At 54.2% G+C, this 6,000-nt stretch overlaps 1 protein-coding gene across 4 annotated transcripts in view; it reads right to left on the reverse strand.

Annotated features, from left to right (window-relative positions):
* zbtb32 (zinc finger and BTB domain containing 32) overlaps positions 1–3,439 on the reverse strand; it is a 61,260-nt gene extending 57,821 nt beyond the window's left edge. For all 4 annotated transcript variants that reach the window (XM_087980780.1, XM_087980781.1, XM_087980778.1 and 1 more), the window contains exon 1: positions 3,225–3,439. The gene's annotated coding sequence lies outside the window, so the exon portion shown is untranslated. The remainder of the gene's footprint in view (positions 1–3,224) is intronic.
* Between the last annotated feature and the right edge of the window lie 2,561 nt (positions 3,440–6,000).

Raw genomic sequence — 6,000 nt, forward strand, 5'->3', positions numbered from 1 at the left:
CCAGTCTGTAACTCCCTCCCGGGGTATCTGTTATACTGTATATAAACCCCCCGAACCCCTCGATTAGATTCCAGTCTGTAACTCCCTCCCAGGGTATCTGTTATTCTGTATATAAACCCCCCCGAACCCCTCGATTAGATTCCAGTCTGTAACTCCCTCCCGGGGTATCTGTTATTCTGTATATAAACCCCCCCGAACCCCTCGATTCGATTCCAGTCTGTAACCCCCTCCCAGGGCATCTGTTATTCTGTATATAAACCAACCCGAACCCCTCGATTAGATCCCAGTCTGTAACTCCCTCCCGGGTATCTGTTATTCTGTATATAAACCACCCCGAACCCCTCGATTAGATCCCAGTCTGTAACTCCCTCCCGGGGTATCTGTTATTCTGTATATAAACCCCCCCGAATCCCTCGATTAGATCCCAGTCTGTAACTCCCTCCCGGGGTATCTGTTATTCTGTATATAAACCCCCCCGAACCCCTCGATTAGATTCCAGTCTGTAACTCCCTCCCGGGTATCTGTTATTCTGTATATAAACCACCCCGAACCCCTCGATTAGATCCCAGTCTGTAACTCCCTCCCGGGTATCTGTTATTCTGTATATAAACCACCCCGAACTCCTCGATTAGATCCCAGTCTGTAACTCCCTCCCGGATATCTGTTATTCTGTATATAAACCACCCCGAACCCCTCGATTAGATTCCAGTCTGTAACTCCCTCCCGGGGTATCTGTTATTCTGTATATAAACCACCCCGAACCCCTCGATTAGATTCCAGTCTGTAACTCCCTCCCGGGGTATCTGTTATTCTGTATATAAACCACCCCCGAACCCCTCGATTAGATTCCAGTCTGTAACTCCCTCCCGGGGTATCTGTTATTCTGTATATAAACCACCCCGAACCCCTCGATTAGATTCCAGTCTGTAACTCCCTCCCGGGGTATCTGTTATTGTGTATATAAACCCCCCCGAAACCATCGATTAGATTCCAGTCTGTAACTCCCTCCCGGGGTATTTGTTATTCTGTATATAAACCCCCCCGAACCCCTCGATTAGATCCCAGTCTGTAACTCCCTCCCGGGTATCTGTTATTCTGTATATAAACCCCCACCCTGAACCTCTCGATTAGATTCCAGTCTGTAACTCCCTCCCGGGGTATCTGTTATTCTGTATATAAACCACCCCGAACCCCTCGATTGGATTCTGTGTGAATGTATAGAACCTTCTGCCAAATGGTCCTGTGAGTTCAGTCATCCTCACCATACCCACAAGATCAAAATTTGCAGATGTCTTCACATTAAGAAGACGGCACGTGCCCTTTGACCCTCTCCAGCATCACTAGGTCCCAGGAGATTGAAAGAGGGAGAGGAATAGGCAAAAATAGCAAAGACAGAAAACAAATTACATTGTGATGGCCCCAATCGCAACCTCACAATCCCACAAGCAGTGAGCGACGTATTGAGAAACGAGTTTCCCTTCTCAAACGCTCAGTCACAAGGAACAAAGTTACATCCAGCAACTCCAAAACACAGGAAGGTGATAAATACTCAGATCATCTTTTTCCAAACTGAGGTTGGATGAAGGATAAATAGCAGCCTCAGGATCAAAAGAAGATCTCCCGCACTTCTCCCACCCATCCCTCAGCACTGACCCTCCGACAGTGCCCACTCCCTCAGCACTGACCCTCCGACAGTGCCCACTCCCTCAGCACTGACCCTCCGACAGTGCCCACTCCCTCAGCACTGACCCTCCGACAGTGCCCACTCCCTCAGCACTGACCCTCCGACAGTGCCCACTCCCTCAGCACTGACCCTCCGACAGTGCCCACTCCCTCAGCACTGACCCTCCGACAGTGCCCACTCCCTCAGTACTGACCCTCCGACAGTGCCCACTCCCACAGCACTGACCCTCCGAAAGTGCCCACGCCCTCAGCACTGACCCTCCGACAGTGCCCACTCCCTCAGCACTGACCGTCCGACAGTGCGGTACTTCCTCAGCACTGACCATCCGACAGTGCGGCACTCCCTCAGCACTGACCCTCCGACAGTGCCCACTCCCTCAGCACTGACCCTCTGACAGTACCCACTCCCTCAGCACTGACCCTCCGACAGTGCCCACTCCCTCAGCACTGACCCTCCAACAGTGCCCACTCCCTCAGTACTGACCCTCCGACAGTGTGCACTCCCTCAGCACTGACCCTCCGACAGTGCGGCACTCCCTCAGCACTGACCCTCCGACAGTGCCCACTCCCTCAGCACTGACACTCCGACAGTGCCAACTCCCTCAGCACTGACACTCCGACAGTGCCCTCTCCCTCAGCACTGACCCTCCGACAGTGCCCACTCCCTCAGCACTGACCATCCGACAGTGCGGTACTCCCTCAGCACTGACCCTCCGACAGTGCCCACTCCCTCAGCACTGACCCTCCGACCATGCCCACTCCCTCAGCACTGACCCTCAGACAGTGCCCACTCCCTCAGCACTGACCCTCCGACAGTGTCCACTCCCTCAGCACTGACTCTCCGACAGTGCGGCACCCCCTCAGCACGGACCCTCTGACAGTGCCCACTCCCTCAGCACTGACCCTCCGACAGTGCCCACTCCCTCAGCACTGACCCTCCGACAGTGGGGCACTCCCTCAGCACTGACCCTCCGACAGTGCCCACTCCCTCAGCACTGACCCTCCGACAGTGCCCACTCCCTCAGCACTGACCCTCCGACAGTGCCCACTCCCTCAGCACCGACCCTCCGACAGTGCCCCCTCCCTCAGCACTGACCCTCCGACAGTGCCCCCTCCCTCAGCACCGACCCTCCGACAGTGCCCACTCCCTCAGCACCGACCCTCCGACAGTGCCCACTCCCTCAGCACCGACCCTCCGACAGTGCGGCACTATTTATTTGAGAACCTGCGGGAGCCTGTACCCCAGAGAAGGTCAGTCTGTGTGTGTGTGTGTGATGGCGCCTGGATTCCCATGGATGAGATTCGGCTGATTTACTGAGATACAGAGGGAAGGGGATTTAAGAATAAACAGCAAGGGGGATGTTAACCTGGAACCTGCTGGGGCTGTCCTGGGAACTGGGACTCTCCCCAAGCTGGTGGATTACCACAGCGCAGCTCCCCCCCAACCTGGGAGGCTGGGACAGTCAGCTCCACGGTCTGACCCTGTGTACAGGCAGTGCGGAAAGTGGGGTAAAAGTTTTGTTCCTCTCACCAGCTCCTACCTGCGTCAGTATGGCTGGTGCTGCTGATGTTTCCGAGGCTGGAGACACGTTCCTGTGAAATCCCCTTCACCAGAAAAGGCTCTTCCTCAGGGATACTATAGGCAATTCCCCACAGCTCCACTCTCTGTTCTCTGCTCTCTCTTACTCTTTCTTCTCTCACTGCTCTCTCTCTCTCTCTCTCTTACTGTCTCTTTCCTCTCTCTCTCTCTCCTTCCTCTCTCACTGCTCTCTCTCTCTCTCTCACTGCTCTCTCCACTCTCTCACTGTCTCTCTCCTCTCTCACTGCTTTCTGCTTTTTCACTACTCTCTCTCTCTCTCTCACTGCTGTCTCCTCTCTCTTATTGTCTCTTTCCTCTCTCACTGTTCTCTCTCTCTCTGTCACTTTCCTCTGTCTCACACTGTCTCTTTCTTCTCTCTCTCCCTCACACACACACACACACACTATGTCTCCTTCCTCTACCTTTCTGTTCTCCAGTCTCTGGCCATCACCCCCTCAATCTCATTTCTCTTGTTTCTATCTCTCTCTCCCAGTCTTTGTCTCCCTCTCTGTCTCTCTCCCTCTGTCACTCTGTCTCTCTCCCCCTCTGTGTCACTCTGTCTCTTTATCTTGCTCCTTTTCTCTCTGTCTGTCCCTCTGTGTCACTCTCTGTCTCCTGTCTCTCTCTCTCCCCCTCTCTGTCTCTTTATCTCTCTCCTTTTAGTCTCTCTCTTCCCCCCCCCCCCCCTCCTCTCTGGCTGTCACTCTGTCTATCTCTCTCTCTCCTTTTGCCTCTCTCACTATCTCTCTCTCTCTCCCCTTCTGTCTGACAGTCAGATTTGTACAAATTTTCTTTCTGGAGGAGCTCCCACAGACGCAGGCACCTCCCTCTGCCTTAGCCACAGAATTACTCTGAAACACTGAACTCTGCATTTTCCACTCCAATCAGTCAATGGGGACTGAAATTTACAGGTTCAATTCTGAGTGTGAAACTACGAGTCTGTTTCACCCCTCCCACCAGGGAACTCTGAGCTTCACTTTACTGAACTGTTTCAGAGGCCAATAATAGCAAACTGCATTTGCCTAACGCCTTGTGGCACCGATAAATCAGGAGACCGAGCCCTGACTCCAAGTCATTCCTGGAGCTATCAGGGAGAGGCGAATCAATGCTCAGTTTCTTAAGCAGCATCCCAAAGGCTTAACGGGAGAGATTCACCGGGGGTGGGTATCAGAGCCAAATTGAGAACTGTTTCTGATCATTGTTACAATGTGGGAATCCCAGTACCCAATTTCCACACAGCCAGCTCCCACACACACAGCAACTTGATAATGACCCAATCAACTGATGGCATCGAGATCAGAGTGGTGCTGGAAAAGCACAGTTGGTCAGGCAGCATCCGAGGAGCAGGAAAATCGACGTTTCAGGCCAGAGCCCGAACCTTCCTGATGAAGGGCTTTTGCCTGAAACGTCAACTTTCCTGCTCCTCGGACGCTGCCTGACCAGCTGTGCTTTTCCAGCACCTCTCTGATCGAGTCTCCGATTTCCAGCATCTGCAGTCCTCACTCTTGACTCTCAGAAATGTTAGACTGGGATAAAGAAGCTTTCTCTCCACTCTGCTTCCCAATACAGGCTGTGGAACCTGAACCACCCGAGAAATCTCACCAAGCTCTCAGAGACAGCACGGTGCCTCAGTGGTGAGCGCTGCTGCCTCCCAGCGCCAGGGACCCGGGTTCGATCCCACCCTCGGGTGACTGTCTGTGTGGATTCTGCACATTCTCCCCCCCCCATGTCTGCGTGGGTTTCCTCCCACAGTCCAAAGGTGTGTAGGTCAGGGTGGATCAGCCATGGGAGATGCAGGGTTACAGGAATGGTGGGTCTGGTTGGGACACTTTTCAAAGGGTTTGTGTGAATTTGATGGGCTGAATGTCCTGGTTCCACACTGTAGGAATTCTATGAATATCTCAACTGAAAGACGTCACCTCCAAAGACGCCCACCCCCTCAGCACTGACCCTCCGATAGTGCCCACTCCCTCAGCACTGACCCTCCGATAGTGCCCACTCCCTCAGCACTGACCCTCCGACAGTGCCCACTCCCTCAGCACTGACCCTTCGACAGTGCCCACTTACTCAGCACTGATCCTCCGACAGTGCCCACTCCCTCAGCACTGACCCTCCAATAGTGCCCACTCCCTCAGCACTGACCCTCCGACAGTGCCCACTCCCTCAGCACTGACCCTCCGACAGTGCGGCGCTTCCTCAGCACTGACCCTCCGACAGTGCCCACTCCCTCAGCACTGACCCCCCGACAGTGCCCACTCTCTCACCACTGACCCTCTGACAGTACGGCACTTCCTCAGCACTGACCCCCTGACAGTGCCCGCTTCCTCAGCACTGACCATCTGACAGTGCGGCATTCCCTCAGCACTGACCCTCCGACAGTGCCCGCTCCCTCAGCACTGACCCTCCGACAGTGCCCACTCCCTCAGCACTGACCCTCCGACAGTGCCCGCTCCCTCAGCACTGACCCTCCGACAGTGCCCGCTCCCTCAGCACTAACCCTCCGACAGTGCCCGCTCCCTCAGCACTGACCCTCCGACAGTGCCCGCTCCCTCAGCACTGACCCTCCGACAACTGAAATTAAAACCTTTGTGATTGATAACCAGTCTGCACAGAATGACTCACCACCCGCAGAGGGGAGTGAGTTGTAGAATCTCAGGATTTGGAGCTGTGAATGAACAGGTGACATTTTTAATGGAGCAATGCATCTTGTCATTGGAGTCATGCATATGGGATGAAAT

The sequence above is a fragment of the Chiloscyllium plagiosum genome, unplaced genomic scaffold (genome assembly GCF_037043375.1).
Source record: "Chiloscyllium plagiosum isolate Xiang-an unplaced genomic scaffold, Cpla_swu_hap1 HiC_scaffold_38, whole genome shotgun sequence".
NCBI lineage: Eukaryota > Metazoa > Chordata > Chondrichthyes > Orectolobiformes > Hemiscylliidae > Chiloscyllium > Chiloscyllium plagiosum.